This window comes from Cajanus cajan, chromosome 9 (assembly GCF_000230855.2).
Source record: "Cajanus cajan strain Asha chromosome 9, NIPB_CcT2T_4, whole genome shotgun sequence".
Lineage (NCBI taxonomy): Eukaryota > Viridiplantae > Streptophyta > Magnoliopsida > Fabales > Fabaceae > Cajanus > Cajanus cajan.
In genome coordinates this window covers 47,259,729-47,270,621 of record NC_138525.1, presented here as the reverse complement: position 1 = coordinate 47,270,621, position 10,893 = coordinate 47,259,729, and the positions used below count along the sequence as shown (strand labels likewise).

Sequence of the window (10,893 nt, the reverse complement as noted above, 5' to 3'; positions counted from 1 at the left end):
CCCTAACACTCGTTATATATGTAACCCAAACGCACCGTTTTGATAGGGTTTATTGGACTGGGCTCTCTTAAAATACTCTCATTCTCTCCACATGGACATAATCCAGGTCCAGCCCAGTTTATATTTTTTTTTCAATAAAATATACATTGCATTATTTTTCTAATTTAATTTTTTTATTGTAACGACCCGCCATGACCGTCACACTACGAAATAACACTACACACTATTGGAATATAAATACTAAAATAGTATAATAAAATATTTACAATACAAGTTGTTAATCAAGCAACCAACAACAATCAATTATATACAACAAAGTATGTTACTATAAGGTAACCTACAAAAAAAAATTCATCTTCAGGCACCTCCTGTGGCCTCTAGCAGTTATATCCCAGCCTATCCCTGCCCTGCTCCCATACAACGTATGATCATTGCAGTCCAAACCACATGAAAACATGCAAGGGTAAGCTAGAGACAATAAACAACTCATAAATATCAAAAATGAAACACAAATATATAATCATCTTCACATCCGACACAAAAGATAAACAACACATATATTATACATCTTAACATCATTTCAACTTGATTCCTCATATCAACGTCGTATCAACACCTCAACGCAACTTACAATATAACAGCACTATCATCATCCTCAACAGGATCAATATACAACACAATCACAACTTAACAATATAATAACATAGATACAACTCTTATCAACAACAAATCAACTCATCAACAACTTATGCGTCGTCACGCATTTCAACTCGGAGATCTCCAACAACTGAGGTTGAGTAGTATAGGTGGCATAAACCCTACCGAATCCAGTGTTTGACCTATCTCAACCAGGTCAGGTATAGAACAGCATTAGGAACTCCGAAGAGAACCAGATATAGACAACAATAGGCGATTGCTCAGGTGTGCCACTTAGACTTGGAGGTCCAGTATTACTGTCAAGACAGAAGGGTTTAGGTATGAGCCTACTACGGCCTTGGCTAGCATCACCAATCCACATATGGAGTTAGCCCACCCACTGTCCTCCAAGTACCACGCACCCTTCAGTACCTAGTCAAAGACTACATCTATAATTAGATACATTACTCAAATTGGTCATCCAACCATGACATGGATCGACTATTTCCATGTCCGCCACACAGTATTAAGGGATTCAACTTTAAAACAACTTTCAACTTATCACCTTAGTACTATGTATCTCAACATAGGACATATATCTTCACCATATGTCCCCAACTTTCCAACTTTACAACAATAGGTAGCTTATCAACTTTACAACAATAAATATCTGGCCACTTGTAATCGGTATAGCTCGGTCTGGCCCTTATACCGTGGTCGCTTTGTACACGTGTGCCTCGACCTTGCCCACACATGGGATCAACAAAGTCCTGGAGGAGAACAACACAACGTCCACTCCAAGGGACAACTTTCTAATGAGGGTTTTTCAACAAATTGGGCTCTCAGAGCACCACAACTATCTCAATCCACACAATGGGATGAGCAACTTCGAAAACATCTCCCCTAGTCCTAGTGATCAACAACTCATCATCATGGCTTAATCAGCTTAACAACTTAAACAACATACAACTTTTTAACTCATCATCTCAATCAACATTCAACTTGAACAACATAGTTTTCAGCACAACAACTCATCAACATTGTTTAGTAACACATTTTAACAACACAACGTCTCATTTCAACTTCAAACAACACAATCAACTCAACAGCTTATTAGCTCAAATCATAATTTACAACTCAATCATCATACAATAACATCTATATAAATCACACATCTACGCACTTCACATCATGCTTCTCACAACTCACAATATTATCATCGTGCACTTCACAACTTTCAATTATATCATCTCATCATGTTTCACAACTTAAACATGTCCACACATAACATATAGCAACTTTATCAACTTAATTTCAACATGCTTCAACAATATCATATATCAACACACAACTTGTAAACAACTTCACTATACTCAACTTGCATCTTTTCATTTCACTTTCTACTCATCATACATCCAATATAATTATACAACTCCATATGAGTTCCTAAACTCACATACAACTAGGGATGGCAACGGGGCGGGGCGGGTACGGGTTTCATGATACCCGTCCCCGTCCCCGCAAGTTAAACTCATCCCCATCCCCGTCCTCATACCCGTCGGGTATAGATTTTCATCCTCATCCTCGTCCCCGTCGGGTATCGGGTATACCCGTACCCGTCAATTTTTTTATTTTTTATTTTTTGTAAAAAAAAATGATATTTTTAAATTATTTTTTTTATTATATTATAATTATAATTAGGTTATTTCTTTATCTCATATTATAATAAATAATCACACATAAAAAATATTAAAATTTTTTAATATAATTAAATTGAAAGTGAATATTAAATTAAAAATGAGAACGGGGACGAGCCCCGTACCCGTACCCGTACCCGGATATTCCCCGTCAAAGTCGGGACGGGTTCAAGTATTACTTGCGGGTACGGGTATATTTGTCATCCCTACATACAACCAAACAACATACAATCTAGCTTCCCTTACCTGAAGATTGGCTCAGAATAGCCAAGAACTGAGAAGAAGTGAAATTTCCTTTCTGAAGCTCAACCCGGGACTTCAATCCACCCAAAGCAAGCTTCCTAGTCTAGAGTCCTTCCCTCTAAAACTTCTCTCTAAAAACCTCTTCTTCTCCTCAACTGCATAACCTCTATTTATAGAAGTCTGAACTAGCCAGAACGGCCCGTTCCAAATCCGACACGGCCCGTTCCAAATCCGGAACGGCCCGTTCTAAGCTCCTTCATCATATGTAAAATTCACATGTAGAACGGCCCGTTCTGAAATCGGAACAGCCCATTCTGGCACGTCTAGAAAGGCCCGTTCTAAAACTGGAACGGCCCGTTCTAAAACCGGAACGGCCTGTTCTGGAGTTGAATTTAACTCACAATGACCACTTTGGAACGACCCGTTCCAGTCCGATTTATAGGCCTCTTTAGTAGTTTGGAACGGCCCGTTCCTGTTTGGGAACGACCTGTTCTAGACTACTAAATCACCCTTGTTTTAGTAGTTTGGAACGACCCATTCCAATCTAGGAACACCCTGTTCCAGTCTACTAACTACGTTACATTTATAGTATATATATATGAGTTAATTACCTATACATTATCGATGTAAAGTTTTTTACACTGGCAACCAATTATATCCTTTAATTGTGTCATGTCACTGTATTTATAGTGACATGGCACAGTTAAAGGATATAATTGGCTGCTAGTGTAAAAAACTTTATACTAGCAGTGTATAAGTGATTAACTATATATATATATATAAGAGGATCAAATTATAATATTTATTTAAAATTTAAATATTAAATTAATTAAGATAAATATATATTTGTTTCTCCTTATATTTTATAAAAAAAATGATACAAATAATTACTTAATTTGGTGTTCAGTGATCTTAATTTTGAGTGAAAATCAAAAATATATATTTTTAAAAATAAAAATATCAAATTTCTTCATTTTAAAATAAAATAATTAAAATTACTTTTAGGAAAAAAAAAGAACAAAAGTGCAATTCAATATTATACAATAGCTACTATCAATATATTATAATCAATAGTTAACATTTTTATTTTATTATTAATATTAATATATGTTTATTCGTTGAAATTGGGAGTCAAGGTTATTGAAATTAAATCTTTATTAATTTCTGTAAAATGTAAATTTGATTAAGCTAACGGTTATATTTGATATTCTTACCAAACAAATATAATAATTAAGATGTTTACAATGAGTATATTTTGACAAATTTATCAACTACGTCTTTAAATCTTATATATATATGATAATTATATTACTAATTTTTATATATATTTTTAAGACTACGTTATCAAGTGATTAAAATAATATATATATATATATATATATATATATATTTGTAATTGTTATTTAAAAAATTCATAACCTATTTATAATATAATTTTCTAATTATTTTTACATTTATTTTAGATATTTGTATTCATATCTACTAATATGTTTTTGTAATAAAAAAAAAAGTAGATTGCAAATATTTAATAATAGAATAAATGAAAATTTTAATATTATTGTAAAAACATGAATTATTATAACATGATAAATATTTATACAATATATCTTAAAATATATTTCATATATTTTGTATAATTAAAATAATAAAAATATATACATTAAAATTATAACATAATATTAAATTATAAACTTACCCATGTACACATGGATTGTAAGATATGACTCAGAGGGAACTTTGAAAATCTAAACATTTTTTTTCTTCTTCTCAAATTCTTAAGGGAAGATGTTAGAAATTTTATTTCTAATAATTATTATGAGCTACATATATTATTTGTAATATTTTTATTAGTTATTTACATTTAGTTGGACTCTATAAAAGTGATCTAATTTTAGTGAGTCTTTAGACTACTAATAGGAAAAACTGATATGGGTCCAAATAAGTGGAAACTAGATTTGGCCCGTTAGAGGTTAATGGGAACCCTAATAGGTTTAAAATTGTAAAGATGGTCATGGTCTCCAATATGCCAAATCAGAAACACATGTCTCTCTGTCTCCCCATCAGAAGAGTAACATCAAGTCCCGTTAAGGAATCTAGTGATTTAGCCGAGGAAGATCATTGTAACAAAAGACTATTCCGCTACAACTTTTTGATCAATGTCAATGAATACAGGTACGTGTTATTAACATTAACTCTATAATCTGAGACAATGGTTCTTAATATTGATTAATGGATAATTTCTATTTGGCTTAAGAAATTTATCCCAACAAGTGGTATCAGAGCCGCCGTTGTCATTAGGTTATGGGGTTCTAAAGCGTATTATTACAATTTTTTTTCTTTCTTCATTAACAATACGTGTATTTGAATGCGTTGATCGTATGATAATTTTCATTTGGTTTAATTGGTCGTATGGATATGAGGATCGATTAAAAAAAAATTGAATTTTTATTAACCGGATTGATTAAAGTTTTTTTTAAATATTGTGAAATTATATAATTTTCCATGAATGCTATATATATATATATATATATATATATATATATATATATATAACAATTTTGCAATGATCCAGAAGACATTGTCAAATGAAGAATTTTTAAGCATTTTAATTTTTTCACCAGAAGTGAGATAATTGTGCAACAATGAAATAAAAGAGTATTTTCTCACCGGAAGTGAGATAATTGTGCAACAATGAAATAAAGGAATATTTTCTCACCAGAAGTGAGTTAATTGTGCAACAATGAAATAAAAGAATATTTTTCTCACCGAAATTGAGAAAAATAATATGAAAAGTGAAAAGGAAAAAAGTAGATAAAGACACAAATATAATATAAATATTATGTTTGATCCTTTGAGTACCACTAGAAGTGGAATATTTTTTTCAAAATCAATGTTGTAATATTAAATGATATTTGGAAAAATTATATGGTCAATATATTAAATTTCACATTATGAAAATTTTAATGGCATTCGCGTAAGAATTATTTTCTTAAAATTTGATTGATATTATGTTCAAATTTAAATTGCTATATTTTTTTATATATCAAATTTGAGTGCGAATGTTGGCAAATTATAGACCCTCTTTATTAATTAATTTGTCTGGTAATTTTTTAATTAAATATATTGATGTAATATATTGCTAAAGCAATCCCTATTATATAAATTAATTTGATTAAAATTACAATAGATGTTAGTATGAGATTATTTATGCAATTTGTGCTCATCCCAAAGGAAGACATAATTTGGCCAAATAATAACATGCCTGTGATGATAAATATGTGACAATTATAAAATTACAATCATGTGAATAATAGTCGGTCCAAAGAAAGACTATTATTTGACAGAATTAATTGTTAATATTTGATCATTGCATTGAGAGTACCACTAAGAAGTTAATTTGTATGTCCAAAGACAAAGAATTAATGTTGTGCTCGGTATCTTATAATGGGTCTATTATGTAAATAATCTGCATGTTTTATTTATTTTATTTTACTTTGTGAGCATGTAATTAAATTATTTTTTTTATCTGTTTTATTACAGTTGTTGTTGCTAGTGCTGTTAACTTATCTGCTCAAATTAATTGTATGCCCATGCTTAATGGGATAAACATTAAGGCCTGGAAGGAAGCAGTTGAGATAATTCTTGGCTGCATGGATCTTGATCTTGTACTTTGGGCTGAGAAACCCACTCCAACTCTGGAAAACCCGGATGAGGATAAGGTTGAAAAGTGGATATGCTCAAATCGAATGTGTTTGATGATCATGAAGCGATCTGTTCCAGAAGTTTTCCGGGGCTCTATTTCTAAGAGCCAAAATGCTAAAGGTTTCCTTGATGATGTTGAGTAGTATTTCACCAGTAATGAGAAAGCTTATGCAAGTAGTTTGCTTGCTAAACTTATATCTATGAGATACAAAGGTAAAGGAAACATAAGGGAGTACATTATGGAAATGTCTAATCTCGCGTCAAAACTAAAAGCACTAAAGTTAGAGCTGTCTGATGACTTGCTCATGCATCTAGTTTTGATTTCCCTTCCTACACACTTTGGACAATTGAAGGTGAGTTATAATACTCCGAAAGATAAATGGACCTTGAATGAATTGATTTCTCACTGTGTGCAAGAGGAGGAAAGGCAGCAAAGAGAAAAGACTGAAAGTGTTCATTTAGCGTCAAGCTCTCAGAATAGGAAGAGAAAGAATAATAAAGATGTTGTAGAAAGGACTTTTCAGCAAAAGAAAGTCAAAAAGGATGAGAACACACATACTTGCTTCTTCTGCAAGAAGCCTGGGCACATGAAGAAATAGTGTTCCAAGTACGCCTCTTGGCATGTAAAGAAAGATAATTTTCTCTCTTTTGTTTGTTCTGAAGTTAATTTAGCTTTTGTACCACATGATACTTGATGGGTAGATTCTGGTGCTACTACTCACATTAGTGTATCCATGCAGGGTTGCCTTTAAAGCCGACCGCCAAGTGATAATGAAATATTTATCTATTTGGGTGATGGCAACAAGGTCATAGTGGAGGCTATTGGAACATTTAGATTACAGTTAAAAACTGGATTTCATTTAGATTTATTTGAGATTTTTGTTGTACCGTCTTTTAGGCAAAATTTAATTTCTATTTCTAGTTTGGAAAAATTTGGTTTTTCTTGTTCATTTGGAAATAATAAATTTAGCCTCTATCAAAATTCAAATGTTGTTGGTTATGGTTCTTTAATTGATAATTTATACTTACTAGATGTAGTTAGTTCCAATAAAGAAAATTTTCACATTGATTCTCGTGGTACGAAGCGTAAAATAAATGAGAACTCAGCCACCTTATGGCATAAGCGTTTAGGCCATATCTCTACACAGAGAATTCAGAGGCTTGTGTCGGATGAGATTCTTAAACCCTTAGACTTGTCAGACTTTGAGGTTTGCGTTGAAAGTATTAAGGGTAAACAAACAAATTCTAGAAAATTAGGTGCCGAAAGGGCTAAGGACGTTTCAGAATTAATTTACACAGATATTTGTGGACCATTCCCTACAACATCTTGGAATGGGCAACAATATTTCATTATGTTCATAGATAATTATTAAAGGTTTGGCTACCTAATGGAAGAAGGTTGAAGAAGATTGTTGCACTTCAATTCTCCACCATCCAAGACTTGCTCATTGAGGTTGAACTCTTTGAAGAAGACGGAAACACCTTGGAGAAACCTCCAATGGTGGAGAAGCACCTAAAGAGGTTCAGTTACCTCTTGAAAAGGTAGAGAAGCTTGAGGAACCAAGCTTCAAGGTTGAAAACCTTTGAGAGAGAACTAGGAGAGTTATTCTTCACGTAATAGACTCTTGAGTTGAGACAGAATTCTGAATTCTATTTCTAAAATATGTCAAAAGTGAACACAAGAGTTGAAATTACAAATTTATAGAGGGAGGTAGCTTAAGGAGCAAGCGAACCTTAATCATGGTTCACTAGGAACTATGGTGAGGTTAGTTGACCGTCCAAGTGAGTTTAGAAACTTGTGGAACAAGCTTCTCACTTAGCTTGCTTGGGAAGCAAGCTAAGGAGAAGCTTGTAGCACAAGCTTCTCAACTCCTTGAAGGTTAGAGAAGAAATTCGGCCAAAGAGAGGGATAGGAAAGCTAGGCGGCCAAGCTCACTTTTGCTCACTTGAATTATTTCAAAAATGTTTGATTTGATTTAGTTAGGTTCATCCAATGATGATGAGACCTAGCTAAATCAAATCTATGAAAAATTAGGAGCAAAATGAGTCTAATATGTAAAATTTTGTCTAGGTCCAATCCTGGCCCAATTACTAGTCACACCCTCAAGTATTGCTAAATGCCACCCCACTTCTACTACTGAAAAAAAATAGAAAATAAAAGTACTTCAAGATGAGGTTAAATGGAGTTAAAGTCTCCAAGTAACCTACCCTAGAAACAATATACAATGACTAATAAAATGCAATAAAGTGCCTCACAAATACAAAGGCAAAAATAACCCTATACAAGAAAACTATGTACAAAATATACACAAGTAGAACTAGGCCTTCTCTCCATGATAGAGTAGTCTAAGTGAAAAGTACCTTGGGCTTAGAAAGTCCACTAGTCTTCAAGATATCCAACTCTTCTTGTATGCTCCTGACCATAGCTCTAGTGATTGGGCCCTTGGCCCATGGTCTATCATCCCCTCCCTCTTGAGAAGGATTTGTCCTCAAATCTGTAGGGTCATCTTCCTCATCATAACCTGCAAAGGGAATAAGATCACTAACATTAAAAGTGTTACTTACTCCATAATCACTAGGAAGATCTAACCTGTAAGCATTATCATTGATTCTTTGGAGGACTTGAAATGGACCATCTCCTCTTGGATTGAGTTTAGACTTCCTTTGAGAAGGAACTTTTTCCTTTCTCAAATGAAGCCAAACCCAATCTCCTTCCTAAAAAATGAGGTCTTTCTTACCTTTGCTTCTTTCTAAAGCAATTCTCTCATTTTGTTGTTGAATATGGGTTTTAACCTTCTCATGTAATTTCTTAACAAAATCAGCCCTAGATACCTGTACCGTCCCGGTCAGAATCCGATCCAATCCATTTACATGGGTGCACTCGGTCAGAATCCGACTTGTCTGCTCTGCAGGGGTAACTCGGCCAAAATCCGATCTAACTCTCCCACATAGACACTGATCCAATATCAGGGATAAAATCCCATCTTTAATGACAAGATATTCTCCAAATATTAACAGCTAAGGAAATCCCTTAATCCTCGGGGCCCAAGTGGCCCATGAACGAGGTACATAAAACCCAAAACCCTAGAGTTGAGGAAGCAGATTACACTCTTGAATGCTCTGGCTTCGCGGCTTGATCTAGAGAAAACCCTAGTTCATCCCGTGGCCGGAACATTTTGGCGCCCACCGTGGGGCTACGGTGAAACTTTCCCTACGCCCCAAGAAATACAAAAAAAAAAAAAAAAAAAGAACCTACACCCTACTACGGCAAGAGGCGGCGCACTCAACCAATCTTCAAATCTCTCCGATCACAGACAGTTCACTTCCAATCTCCGAATCCAAGCGCCACCGCGACAACGTCGACCACACCGACGGGGTTGTCGTTTCGAGAATTCCCCGCATTCCCCACCCACATTCTCCGATCAAGGCGCCGTTTTGATGCCTACGCCGCGCTCCGCGCCCGAAACGAATCGCGGGGTCTCGAATGGTTGTAGAAACGTGATGCAAAATTCGAACGAGTGGATTTGAATTTGAAGAGATTAAGGGAGCTATGGGTCGCTGCAGCTGCAAAACGGCAGCGTTTCGCCCTTGCTCGTGCGTAGACCTTCAAAGGCACTCCTTTTCAACCCCAGAGAGAAAGAGAGGGGTTTCCCTTTTATTTGCAAGCTCCTTGGCCGAGGGAAGGTCGCAAGGCTCCTCATGCTTGGCCTCGCCCTTTGTCCTTTCATTTTTGGTTGCTTTACTGTTTACAGAGGTTTGTTTCTCTTCATGTCTCTCATTTTATGATCTCTTTTTTACGGTGTAAAATAAATAAATAAAAAAAAAAACTTGATTAATTTTCCAGTATTTTAATTTTAAATTATATAGAAATTAATTTAATTAATGCATTATTTGTTGTTAGTGGTGTTGGAATATAGTGGTTTTGAGTTTTAACTGTGAATTCTGGGTTATATATACATATAGGGTATTAATTATTTTAATTAATGCATTATTTCTCGTCAGTGTTATGGAAATTTATTGGTTTTGAGATTTGACTGAGAAATCCGGGTTTTACGCATTGATTTCGGATCTTTGATATTTCTTTGATATTTCATACGTATACCTTAATTTTAATTATAAAAGAATTAGAAAGTGTTTCAGTGGAGCTTAGGGGTACTAAAAAGGGTGTGGTGAAAATGTACATATGTTGTCTGATACAACATATATTGGCACTTCTTTATCTATTATTAATTGTCCCTAAAATCTTTATGCGAGAGATACAGAGGAGTCGCAATGGATTAATTAGAGAGTTAGTGTTGAGTTGTTGTTTTCCTATATTTGGGTTGCTTGATTGGATCACGTACGGAACTTATTATTATTATTATTATTATTATTATTATTATTATTATTATTATTATTATTATTATTATTATTATTATTATTATTATTATTAGTGTTGTTATTATTATTATTTGGTTCTATTTGGTTCGTGCTGTTTTGTGTTCTTCGGAGAATTTTCTTTTGGTGATTTGAGGTTGGTGACTCATACTCCCTGTTGAATTGTAGCCAAATGTCACATCTCTTTTAAGGTATAATAATAATGTTGCTTTGCGCCCATAGTTGATCCTATCGCGGC

General features: G+C 34.0%; 1 long non-coding RNA gene across 1 annotated transcript; it reads right to left on the bottom strand.

The window, feature by feature from the left end:
* Window positions 1–8,388: 8,388 nt before the first annotated feature.
* On the bottom strand, window positions 8,389–10,296 carry LOC145951724 (uncharacterized). The gene is made up of 2 exons (XR_014429608.1): window positions 8,869–10,296; window positions 8,389–8,800 (listed from the first exon to the last, which is right to left on the bottom strand). It is a non-coding gene; the product is annotated as an uncharacterized LOC145951724 (long non-coding RNA).
* Between the last annotated feature and the right edge of the window lie 597 nt (window positions 10,297–10,893).